Raw genomic sequence first — 12,694 nt, forward strand, 5'->3', positions numbered from 1 at the left:
AACCATGAAAGCAGTTTTCATCAGATCACAAATTATATCCTTCCCGAGGTCTCAGCCAGCAAAATGAGTAAAACAGAACATTTTTGCCGCTAACCTCCCAGACACCATGCATTTAAATGAGTACACATGCTGTAAAGTGTAGTGGTTCTCAGTCCAGGGTGATTTTGCCTCCCCAAGGACATTTGGCGATTTCTGAAGACATTTTTGGGTGCTACAATGGGTGAGGATGAGGGGAAGATGCAAGGGGCATCTAATGAGCAGAGACCAGGGATGCTGCGAGATCTCATCCAGGGCAGAGGATAGCCTTCCACAGCAAGTAATTATCCAGCCCCAAATGTCAGTAGAGCTGAAGTTGAGAAGCCCTGTTGTAACAATAGATGTTCATATGGCAACTTTTAGTTACAGACTGTTGGGAGAGAACACAGAAGCTGGAAGACAAGGATCCTCACCTCTACAAAGTGGTTATTTCCCTTTCACTACATGAAGTATCTTGCCTGAATTAAAGTAATCGGATTTGGAAAGGAATAGAGCTAGAATGTCTGGCATCAACATCTTCCCCCACGCACCCCATCCCCACCGTCTTTTCTATATGTAATACATGTTCATTGAGAAAAAGATGTCAACAGTCACGTACCACGATTCAGAGATAGCTGCCCTGTCAGACTTTTTCCTATGCACCTAGGTACATAGTTTACAAAAATGAAATCACATTATACGTATTTCTTAATAACCTGCTTTTGTATATGGTACAAATACTTACATATTAAACAATGTGATGTCTGGGATTTGGTTAGAAACAATCCAGTGGAAGAGGTGGGAGATAACGGGGTGTATAAATGAAGCAAGAATAACTTTGAGTCCATAATTGTTGCAGCTGGATGATGGGGTTCACAGATCTCTATTATTGAGCATGTTTGAAATTTTCCATGATAAAAATGTCATTAAACAGTAAGCTATTAACCAATGGCATCATTTTTAATGGCCATATGTGCTAAAACGTAACCAGTCTTCCACTGTTGAATGATTAGATCATTTCCAAGCTTTCGTATTCTAAACAATGCTGTGATGGACATCTTTATAGCTACCTGTGATGGATCAAAGGTAGACTGAGAGAGAAAGAAAGAGGTCAAGGATGATTCCTAGGATTTTCCCGAGTAATTGGAAGAATGAAGCTGCTATTAACGGAGAAAGAAAAGACTTAAAAGTATGAGTAGTTTGGGGTGTAAAATCAAGACTGTGATTTGGGTGGTCATGTTAAATTTTGGAAGCCCATTAGATATGTAAGTGGAGGTGTCAAGTAGGCAGTTGTATTGAAAAGACTAGAATTCAGGGGAGCAGCGAGGGCTAGAAATACAAATTTTCGATCATGGGCACAGTGATGTCAAATAAGGGAGGGAAGAAATATTTGAAGACAGCTCTGGATCCACCAATTTACAGTCAGGAAAATGAGGAGGAGTCAACAAAGAATACCGAATTCAATGGGTAGACAGTAAGGGAAGAGAACGTGTCCCAGAAACCAAATGAAGAAAGTATTTCTAGAAGGAAGAGACTAAAAGGTCTAATAACATGTGGGCTGAAAACTTCCCATGAGATTTGGAAACATGATGACTTATTTAATACCTCTTTCCCAACTAGGACGGAGGCTCCATAAATTCAGGGACTTTTCTTCAGTTATTTCTGCAATACCAGTTCCTAGAACTTTCCCTGGCATGTCGTATGTGCTCAGTAAATAGTGCTTGAGTTAAAGAGTAGAAATGAATCAAGTCTGTATGCATTTGTAATTAGTTATAATTCTTGAGAACAGAATTGCTAACTTAAGGCAAAATTAATAGATCTTTCGATGTGAAGTGCTATTATTAATTTTTCAGTCCACCAAAGAAGCCTGGGAAGCCTGGATTAATCCCATTCAAAGTCCATCAAGTATTCCTTTGTTATCAGTGGGAAACCTCAAAAAATAGCTTGAGCCAGCCTCTGGCCAAACGATGAACCAAGCAGTTTATTTTTAGTTCCCTCCCACTCTGCTATCACTATACTTGATCCCACATTGGATTCCCCCTCATCAGGAGCTGCATCTTACATAAGATTGTGTTCCTGGGGCTGTCAATTAGTTTCATCCTCCCCACCCTAAACGTGTAGCTAAATAAGAAGATACCAGTTCAACATGACTTAAGGCCCCATCAGAAGTATCCATGCTAAAGGAAGAACTCACCAAGATGAAAGCTTTGAAGACCTAGAAGAATGAAGTTATAATAGAATGACAGACACTGGAACTGCTGCTCAGGGCTGGCATCCCTGCCTAAAATCATACCACTGCTTGATCCACAACCTAATAAAGCTGGCTCAGAGCTCGCCTAATGGAAAATGCCTGGGGAATGGCTTAATGCCCTCGCCTGCCTGGGGAGAGACAGCATGAGTCTTTCCTGCTTCTTTTGAAGCTCCTAACACTGTGTTCTCCCATTCCTGGTATTCAACTTACTCTAGAATTTGTGGTCTTACTTTCTCTTTCCTTTACATAGGCAGTTTCTCAAATATACAGGTGCAGTCTTACCTCTGTACCCCTGCAACACCCCGCATAGAATGGGTCTCAACCACGTCTCTGGAATTGTTGACAAACAACAGACATCACACCCAACCAGGCTGAAGTCAGACCCAAGATACCACATTTCTTCCAACAGATCCTGTTTGTCATCTATCCTGCCTGTAAAAAGAATCATACCCCAACCGCTACTGGATGGCTTACAGGTTATGTCTCCAACCTGGTACTTTTTTTCACCCAAGGGACTTGGAAAGAACCATGGAATGCTTCACACAAGCCATTGGGAAAGAAGAACCAAAATGAAAGACACGGCTGGGGGAAGAGCAGTACTTTGGCAGCATGGGAATTTTGGGGGTTGATGGCTCTTAGGTAAACTCTCAACCTGGACAGGAAGTTCATAAAAGACACACACACACACTTTCCTGGATTCTGAAAACACATCTGAGATATTATTAGGTAGATTTATTTAATGAGACAGTCCTGGATTTCATGACAATAAAGCAGCTCAGGTGAAGAATTATCAAAACATTGCCTGTTTCATAGGACCACCTATGGAGCATTTCCCCTCCCTCACCTTCAGCTCATCTTATCATTATGACACATGCCAGAAATAATCTCCCAAGCTACAGATCACTTTGAAGTCAGAAACATTCCTGGTTGAAAATTTCCCAAAGTCAAGGGCTTAAAAAAAAAAATCTTTTAAGGTCAGAAAAAGATCACCAGGGAGCTGACAGGGTAAAGTGAAGCACAACATGCCCAAAGGCAAAAATCTCCAGGCCCTGTCATTTCAACTGAGCTTGTGAATATATTAAAAATCCAGAGGTCAAAAGCCATTTTACTTTCTCATCACATTACTGCTCTAGCCCTACAGAAAGTATAGAAACCATATTATTTTCACATCATGATGCGGGGATGCTCACACTCAAGCATGCATGAGAACCACCTGGGGAGCTGTTTAAAGATAAGTCAGAAGCCCCACCTCCAGAGAGGCAGTCAGAGGTGAGTCCCCCAAATCTTTATTTTAATGTGTTTCAGGTGGTCCATGATCAAACTGTCAGAAGTCTTGGCACAGAAGTTCCCCAGCCGTGGAAATAGTTGACCGTCAAGGGTGAATAGTTGAATGCCACCGGTTCTTACACGGTGTCCACGTATCCATGGGTGCAAATATTCTCCCGCAAGCCTCTAAGTACAGTTACTAAGAAAGTTTTACGTATGAACAAAGGGTCTTCATATGAGAAGAGAATGGCAGCCATTCTCTTCTTCCCCATGACTCGTTCCTGCCTGCCCTCCCTCCCCTGTTTCTGTAGCACCTGGAAATCTGCATCACTAGTGAGGCTGCAAAGGCATTCAACTCACTAGAGGACCCCAGAGAGTTAAAGAGACGTGGTCTCGGGAAGGTAGATTAAAGAACATAGCCAAAAAATCAGCAGGAAGGAGAAGACCCTACTCTAAGCTTAAACTACTCACTGGCAGTGTGGCCTTTGTACCAGTTACCTTTCCTCTCTATGCCTTAGTTTCCCCATCTGTAAAATGGGCATAATAATCATAACTTCCTATGTAATGATTATATAAATTGATACATTTAAAGAACTCGGAATTGGGGTGCCTCTTGATTTTGGCTCAGGTCATGATCCCTCAGTTTGTCAGTTTGAGCCCAGAGTTGGGCTCTGTGCTGACAGTGCAGAGCCTGCTTGGGATTCTCTCTCTCTCTCTCTCTCTCTCTCTCTGCCCCTTTCCCCTCTCTCTCTCTCAAAATAAATAAACTTTAAAACAAAATTTAAAAAATAAAGAACTCGGAGTAGTGTGCCTGGTGCATGGTAAGTGCTTCACGTGTCTGTAATGTGTTCCTATCGTTCACCGAAAGTCAGAAAGCACATTAGTTTTCATTTTGCACTGGTGTGTATTCCTCTTGCCTTGTGTTGAATTGTTTGTTTGGGGCTTGGGCCCACTGGGTCTTGACTCCACCGACATAAGCGGGGAAACGAAACCCACACCTCTGCTTCTGTTGTTCCTACCTAGCCCACTGTCTTTTTCCTTTACAGTCATCAGCTACCAGGTCTGGGTACCTAGCCATCAGCTACCAGCATACCTTCTATGCTTTCCACCATTTCTTTTTTTAATTTTTTTTTTTAACGTTTATTTATTTTTGAGACAGAGCATGAACGGGGGAGGGTCAGAGAGAGAGGGAGACACAGAATCTGAAACGGGCTCCAGGCTCTGAGCTGTCAGCACAGAGCCCGATGCGCACGCGGGGCTCGAACTCACAGACTGCGAGATCATGACCTGAGCCGAAGTCGGACGCTTAACCGACTGAGCCACCCAGGCGCCCCTCCACCATTTCTGGGAAGGCATCTTGATCCGATTTGACTGACGGGCCTTTTCCTTCCCACTTTGACCTGCAGTGTTCTAAAACATGCCCTTTCTCCCTTGTGCTTCTGATTTCTGCGGGCGTGGGGTGCCATGGAACCACAGGCCACTCTCCTCTCCGAGTTGACCTTTCTTAAGCTGTTGGTCGCGCTCACTTTTGCACACTGCGCTCCGCACAGTGCCAGTGCCCTTGCTGCTGATTGCCTGTCATCCGCCCCTCGGAACAGCGCCCGTCCCGCTCACTTGACCCGGAGCGTGCACCGTCAGTATTAGATACGAAGCCAATCGCAGAGCACACATCCCCCAACACCTCTTTGAGGAATGTTCTCTGGTGCAGAGGCCCACTGAGAATTTGCCGGGAGGGCCCCTGGAGGGGAGTAGCAAGCCTGGAGCTATTCTCCCTCCACCCTCTCCCCTCCCCCTCCTTCTCCTCCTCTGTCCCCCACCCCCACCTTCCCCTGAGACTTAGACGGTTGCTCAGAGAGGGGAGACAAATGCTGTCTGAAAGAATGTTGCTGTTGCCAGGAGAGGAAGCAGGAGAAACAGTTCCCCTCACAAAGGGCAGCCAGGAGAAAAGCGGCTCAAAGCCGGACGACAAAGAAGAGGGGCCGGGGTTTCTGTGTCTTGCTAATATTGTGGGTGTGTACTTACCATTAGCTGCTTTAACCTCAAAGTATGAGATCAGTGGAATAGGTTTTTAATTGCTGCCGCTCTTATTTTAGCATCGTTGTGGGTTTTTAATTCAGCCTTTAATGCGGGGAAGTTGTAGGTAAAAATCAAGAAGCGAATTCCGGTTGTTGCTGTAACTGTGGCCAACCAGGTATCCCAGCTCCCAACTCTGCAGCAAAGGTTCACCAGCCTAAGTCCCACAGCAGATGCAGGGATGGGGGTGGGGGTGGGGAATTATTTATTTTTGTCTCCCCGCAGTAACCAGTGTCTTGCACAGAGAGGGGCTCAGGAAAATGTGTGCAACCAAGGATTTCAAGAACCCTGCGGTGCTGGACGTGGTATGTATGAACTCAATCTCCAGGCACCCCCTCTCCCCCCTCTCCCCCCCACACTGGCTATGCCCCAAACACCCACTGCACTTTCCTGCCTCTAGGCCTTTGCTTATGCTATTCTTACTGCCTGAAAGGATCGCGCTGTTCTGGAAATGGGAAGGTCGTGGGCAGGTTTGGAAAAGAGCAGGCTGAGCGATTTGGATTTTATTGAACGAGCAGTGGGGAGTCACTGATGGTTTTGGAACCAGAGACATTAGTATGGATTCGAGGTAGAATGTGATGAAGACATTTATAGACCCTGAGAATGCAGATCACCACACTCCCAAACCTTCACCTTATATGCTTCAAAGTGAAAACAGTACCAACTGGTGAAACACAAAACATCAGATATATTGACTTTGAAAAAACTCAACTCTATATCTTCTGAATGCAAAATTCTGAAAACAGAAAACAGGATCCTTTTTCACGCCTGTCTCTGCTTTTCCTTCCCGTCCAAGGCTGCCATGATCTCTTTCTTCATTCTCCCCGATAGTTATAGAATTTTGTAAGGTTCAAACACAGAGATCTAACAAAATTAAGTGGCCATTGCTCAACTATACATTTTCTTCACACAAAACTAGGAGATGGTTTAGCATAATTGCTTCAGAATAAATCCTCTCACTTTGGCTGCAGCTTCAGAGAATGCACTGAGAATAGCCTCATAGCATTGCTATCGTATATCCAAAGTGTCCTTTTTTTTTTTAAGATTTTATTTTTTATTTTTTTCATGTAGTTTCTACCCCCAACGTGGGGCTCCAGCTCACAATCCCCAGATCAAAAGTCGCAGGCTGTACCAACTGAGCCAGCCAGGCGCCTCCTAGAGTATCTTTCTTTTTTTTTTTTTTTTTTTTTTTTTTTTTTTTTTTTTTATTTTTTTTTATTTTTGGGACAGAGAGAGACAGAGCATGAACGGGGGAGGGGCAGAGAGAGAGGGAGACACAGAATCGGAAACAGGCTCCAGGCTCTGAGTCATCAGCCCAGAGCCCGACGCGGGGCTCGAACTCACGGACCGCGAGATCGTGACCTGGCTGAAGTCGGACGCTTAACCGACTGCGCCACCCAGGCGCCCCGCAGAGTATCTTTCTTGAAACCCTTAAAAGTTGATGACATTTTAAGGAAATCTTGGTTTCATGTATTGAATATATTAGATTAGAGCACTCCTAAGTTTGGTGGACAGTAACGAAACTAGTTTGTAAGCCGCAGAATGCAATCCTATTCCAGCATTCAATTTCAGAACAAGGATGAGATTATTACTACAACTGGTGAGCACTGGGCACCTACCTAAAACCAGCCCAGTCCTTCATTTTGCCTAATGCTGATTTGAAAGCAAAAGGGTATTGATTTCACAGGAGTCCTCCAGCCCCAAGCTTTTTTAACAATTAAATTAAATATGAAAAGGAGATGACTGATGGTTTCATGGATAAAAAATGAAACTCAAAATTAAATCCGAAATCTGTCACCACCAGATCTCTTTAAAACAGAGAAACCCTCTTTACCATAAAAATCCTTATCGTCTTGACCACCATGCTTTAATGAAATACAACTATTTCTATGTGGCTCGTTTCAAATCCCATGTTAAACAAAGGGGAGAGTTTCCATTATCTTTCAGCCTTTAACATCCCAGGATAAATTGGCTGTTTGTCTACTATTTGTCCGCCACTGTTAGAAATTAAGTCTTTGTTACTGACAGGGGTAAATCTTAGCTGGGCAGATCAATAGAATTTCTCTCCTCAGACAGTAGAAGTTAGGAAGATAATGATTAGCAATGTCATTAAAAAAAAAAAAAAAAATCTGCCTTTCATTAGCAGTTTGTGCTCCAGAAAACGCTTTCTGAGTTGCTGAACAAAAGACAGTTCCTAGGTTGAACAGCTTCACATGCCAGGGAAATTTTCTGCAACCCTGAAACCTAAGTGCCTATCAACAAAACAAAACAAAAAAAGATTCTATATGCAGTCTAGTCTCAGAACCATAGGAAAGCCTTCATAATTAACACTCTTTGAATCTGTTATAGGTCAATGCTAAACCCTGCGTTACTGCACGGAAGGCCACCAATGGCCACACGATCAGAAGAAGAAGAAGAAAGCACAGGCTACACAAAATGCTTCCGCAATAAGAATAGTAACTCTGCTCTCAGAAAACAGACTGCTCTAGCTGGCTTCACACTTTGGCCCCACGTGGTTTCTTTGGAAACTACTTGTCATGAAATTTTATGATCTGTTAAAAAAAAAAAAAAAAGTGTCAGAAGCTATCTTCTTACCTACCTCAGAAGGATGTTGCAAAGATTAAAATTAGATAATTGTGAAAGTGTTTCTAACTCTCCTTAGGGAAGACTTGGGGGCACGCTTTGTGGATAAGCTTGTTCTTTGGAACTTTGAAATACTCATCATGATCCCATCTCACAGCCCTCTCCCAATTAAAAGCCCGGGATTCTGCATCCTTGGCAACAGACACTTCTGTTGACCCAATATATGTGGATTTCCCAAATATTTCTACCTTCCACTCCAGAGCCCTTCCCACCTAAATTCCCCAAATTCTACATTATCAAAACCAACTCTCACCTAAGACCTGCAAAGCATTCACATTCAGTTTTAAGTCACTAGTATCTGTTTAGGGAGCTACACCCTCCTAAATATTTTTACCTCCTATTCCTCTCCTTCAGACTCTGATACACCTTCTCTCCCGGTCCTGCTTGTATATTCTCTCCCACAACCTATCATCCCCAGTGAGCAGAAGAGAGAGGAAATTCCATTACTGTTAAAAATCATTATGTATTATAAAAGATGGTCCTGCTTGTATAGTCTCTCCCACACCTATCATCCCCAGTGAGCAGAAGAGAGAGGAAATTCCATTACTGTTAAAAATCATTATGTATTATAAGAGATGGTCCAACAGGGGTGTGACGCACATAGGAACGGTTTGGAGGGGAGTGCGGGAAGGCTTTAAATTAAGTGAAATCCTAAGAGTAGAATTTCAAGTGAAAGTTGAGGGCCATAAACTCAGGGAACAGGGGTAATCCCCTGAAGTCACTCACCTTGGGTGCTCCCTGTTCCACCTAGAGGCTAACCTAACCCTGATTACAGGGCCGCATGCTTCCAGGCACCGGGGACTGAGAGGTTACAGAACAGAGGTTACAGAAGTGATGGCTTCTCAGGGACGGGCATGTTTGGTATACGGCATTCAGTTGCAGACAACAGATGCCACCTATGAGTTAACGTAAGCAGAAAGGTACTTATTTCCAAGCATTATGTGGCTTCCTAAATCGTGGAAAAGTAGAGGAACAGGTGCTGACTGAGCTACGGAGAGCAACTTACAATTGCCTGTGCCATTGCTGGAAGAGTAGCTGCCATTGCTATCGGGTGCAAGAGAATCAGGAAGTGGCTAGTTCTGCACTGTGATGCCTCTGCCACCGTCTGCTCCAGCAGGAGTGGATGTTTCTGGTCCTGCTTCTTCCAACACTCTACTCAGTTCCAGATCCAAGTGTCACGCAAGCGCGTCAGTCCAAAAGAACCTAAATCACATATGGAATGCTCACTGTAAGATGGTCTAGGAAATGCAGTTTTTGGCTTTCAAGACTCTACGGTACAGAAGTGCTGAACAATTCACAAAATCTACTACATTGTATTTCTAATGAGTGAAGCTCCAGTAAGACCGAAGACCAATCTTGAAGTACTAAATCCCTTTATTTACAACTACTTTCTGTGAAACATTTTTTCAAGGGCTTTCCACTTTTCCCAGCCTCCGATAATGATAAAAAGGACCACAGTCAATTTATTTTGTTCTCAATGATCCAAAACCATAACCATAAACATCGCTTACTGTGCTCCAAATACCAGTGTGTATATGTGTGTATATATGTGCATGTATATACATGTATGTATATATGTATGTGTGCATATATATATATACATGGATGTATATATGAATATATATAACAATATAAGGAGGAATACTCATGACTATTTTAGTCCTCTTTTCTAATTTTTTTTTTAATGTTTATTTTTGAGACAGAGAGAGACAGAGCATGAACAGGGGAGGGTCAGAGAGAAAGGAAGACACAGAATCTGAAGCAGGCTCCAGGCTCTGAGCTGTCAGCACAGAGCCCGACGCGGGGCTCGAACTCACGGACTGTGAGATCATGACCTGAGCCGAAGTCGGCCGCTTAACCGACTGAGCCACCCAGGTGCCCCTTAGTCTTCTTTTCCATAACTGGTCACATGGTTGAAGCCGGCATTTATAAAACTACCTTCTTCCACTATCCATTCCATATTCCCTTTGCTTTTAGAGAGCACCTCAACTGGTCATGGTTCTTTACCTGGTGGGGTGACCCTAACCTTCATTCCTGAAGGGTCTGATCCATTAGTAGTCCTGCCCGGATTGGGTTGTTGTAGTGTTCTACTGATATTAATCATAGGGGATGGTAATAATAAGACGCCCTAAAGGATCTCCTATTTTCCTAACATACTTTTCCTTCCATCCATAAGGGATGCCTCTTCCTATTTATCCTATTGGTAAACAGGATCAATCACCCCAGGCAATACCATAACTCCCTTCTTTGCCTGTTGATTCAGAGGTATGAGGATCCCAAAGTGGTGGGATGGCAGTCTTTACTTCCAATTCAAAAGGATCATTGTGTCTCCTGATGGAAGCATTCCTCCTTCTGGAACTACTAAGACCTCTAACCCAGCAGAGGCTAAGCTGTGGGAATAGGAAGCAAAAACTTTTTTCAGTGGGTCACTAGGAGTAATGGTGAGTGCTACCACTCCCATCTTCACCCCTTGATTTTTGGATCCGTGAATCCTAACTATGAGAGAAATAGCACCATAAACTGAATGCTGATTCAGAACATAGGGCAGCCTTCTGGGAAATTTGCCTCAGCTCTGCAAGGTACTGCCACCTACACAGCACTCTAACTGAGTCTTTGAAAGGCCATTCTGCTGCTGCTTCAGGATGGGTGGGGGACATGACAAGAACAGTGAGTTCCAGAAACATGGGCCCATTGCCATGCTTCTTTTGCTAGGAAGTGAGTTCCTTCATCAGAAGCAAGCTATGTGGATACTATGATGGTGGATGAAGCATTCTGTAAGTCCACAGATGGTAGTTTTGGCAGAAGCATCGTGTACAGTGAAGACAAATCCATATCCAGAGTAAGTGTCTATTCCAGTAAGAACAAAACATGCCCCTTTCATTATGGAGGTGATCCAATGCAATCAACCTGCTACCAGGTGGCTGGCTGATCACCCCCAGGCAGTGGTGTCACGCCAGGGACTTAGTGTTGGACTCTGCTGCTGGCAGATTGGACTTGCAGCAGTTGCTATAATCAGGTTGGCCTCGGTAAGTGGAAGTCCATGTTGCTGAGCCCATGCATGACCTCCACCTCCACCACCATGGCCACTTTGTTCATGAGCCTGTTTGGAGATGACAGTGATGGCTGGAGAAAGAAGTGGGTTGGTATCCACAGAACAGGCCAACCTATCAACTCAATTATTAAAATCCTCCTCAGCCGAGGTTTGGTGCTCTTTGGTGAGCATTCACCTGGGACACAAGTATCTTCACCTTTTTGCCCATTCAGAGACGTCTATTCACATATCTCTTCCCCAAATCCCTTCGCCATCAATTTTCCAAGTCATGTTCCAAGTCCCTGGCCATTAAGCCAAACCATTAGCCATCGCCCATAAATCAGTATTTAATCACACATCTGGCCATTTCCCTTCCCGAGCAAAGTGGCCAACTAGGTGCATTGCTCAAAATTCCACCCACTGGGAGGATTCTCTTCACCATTGTCCCAGGAAGGAGCTGCCACGCTGCAGCTGTTCACTTTCCGGTGGTACCCACATACCATGCACAACCCTCCGTAAACCAGGACTAAATCTTCTCTTCCACAGATCGGAAAGACCTCCCCGTAAGTCCATAGGTGCAGACTGGGAAAAAGAAGTCAGTGCAGCAGGAGTGGGGACCATTGGCATTTGGGCCACTTCTTCATGTAACTTACCGTGTCTTCAGGACCTGCTTAGACCCAATCACCTACATTCCACCTACATTCGATGATGGAGTATTGCTACGCATGCTCAACTTCATAGTTTCGTGGCTCAGGTAACACCCAGTTCATGTTAGGCAGCTCAGGTCACATGGTAACTTGGTGGCCCATGGCTAAGTCTTCAGCCTCTACTACACCATAGTAGCAAGCCAAGAGCTCTTTCTCAAAAAAAGAGAGTAGTTATATCCATAGGATGGCAGGGTTTTGCTCTAAAATCCTAAGGTCCTGTGCTGGGATTTACCTCTAAGAGCCTGCAAAGGTTCCAAACAGCATCCCTATGCCACTGACACTTCAAGTATCTATGAATCTACTGGATTATATGGCTCAAGTGACAGAGCAGCTTGCACAGCAGCCTGGACCTATTGCAGAGCCTTCTCTTGTTTTTGGACCCACTCAAAACTAATAGCTTTTCAGGTCACTTAGTAAATGGGCCAGAGTAACACTCAAATGAGGAGTATATTACAGTCTCTGCAACTTTCAAGTCCTTGAGGCTGGCACTAATCTCTGTAATCCCTCCAGAAATGTGATATTGCCTTTAGTTTACTATTTTCCTAGACAGAGGCAGTTCCAGTGGCGTTCACTTGACCTTTTCTACCGTAATAGCCCTCCATAGATCAGTGAACCTATGTGGGGATTCTACCAGCTGCTGAGCAGATCTATTCTAATCATGCATTCCAGAACTGGGGACATAATCATGGGGTGTGTTTGGGGATCTAC

Source organism: Leopardus geoffroyi, chromosome B2 (assembly GCF_018350155.1).
Source record: "Leopardus geoffroyi isolate Oge1 chromosome B2, O.geoffroyi_Oge1_pat1.0, whole genome shotgun sequence".
Lineage (NCBI taxonomy): Eukaryota > Metazoa > Chordata > Mammalia > Carnivora > Felidae > Leopardus > Leopardus geoffroyi.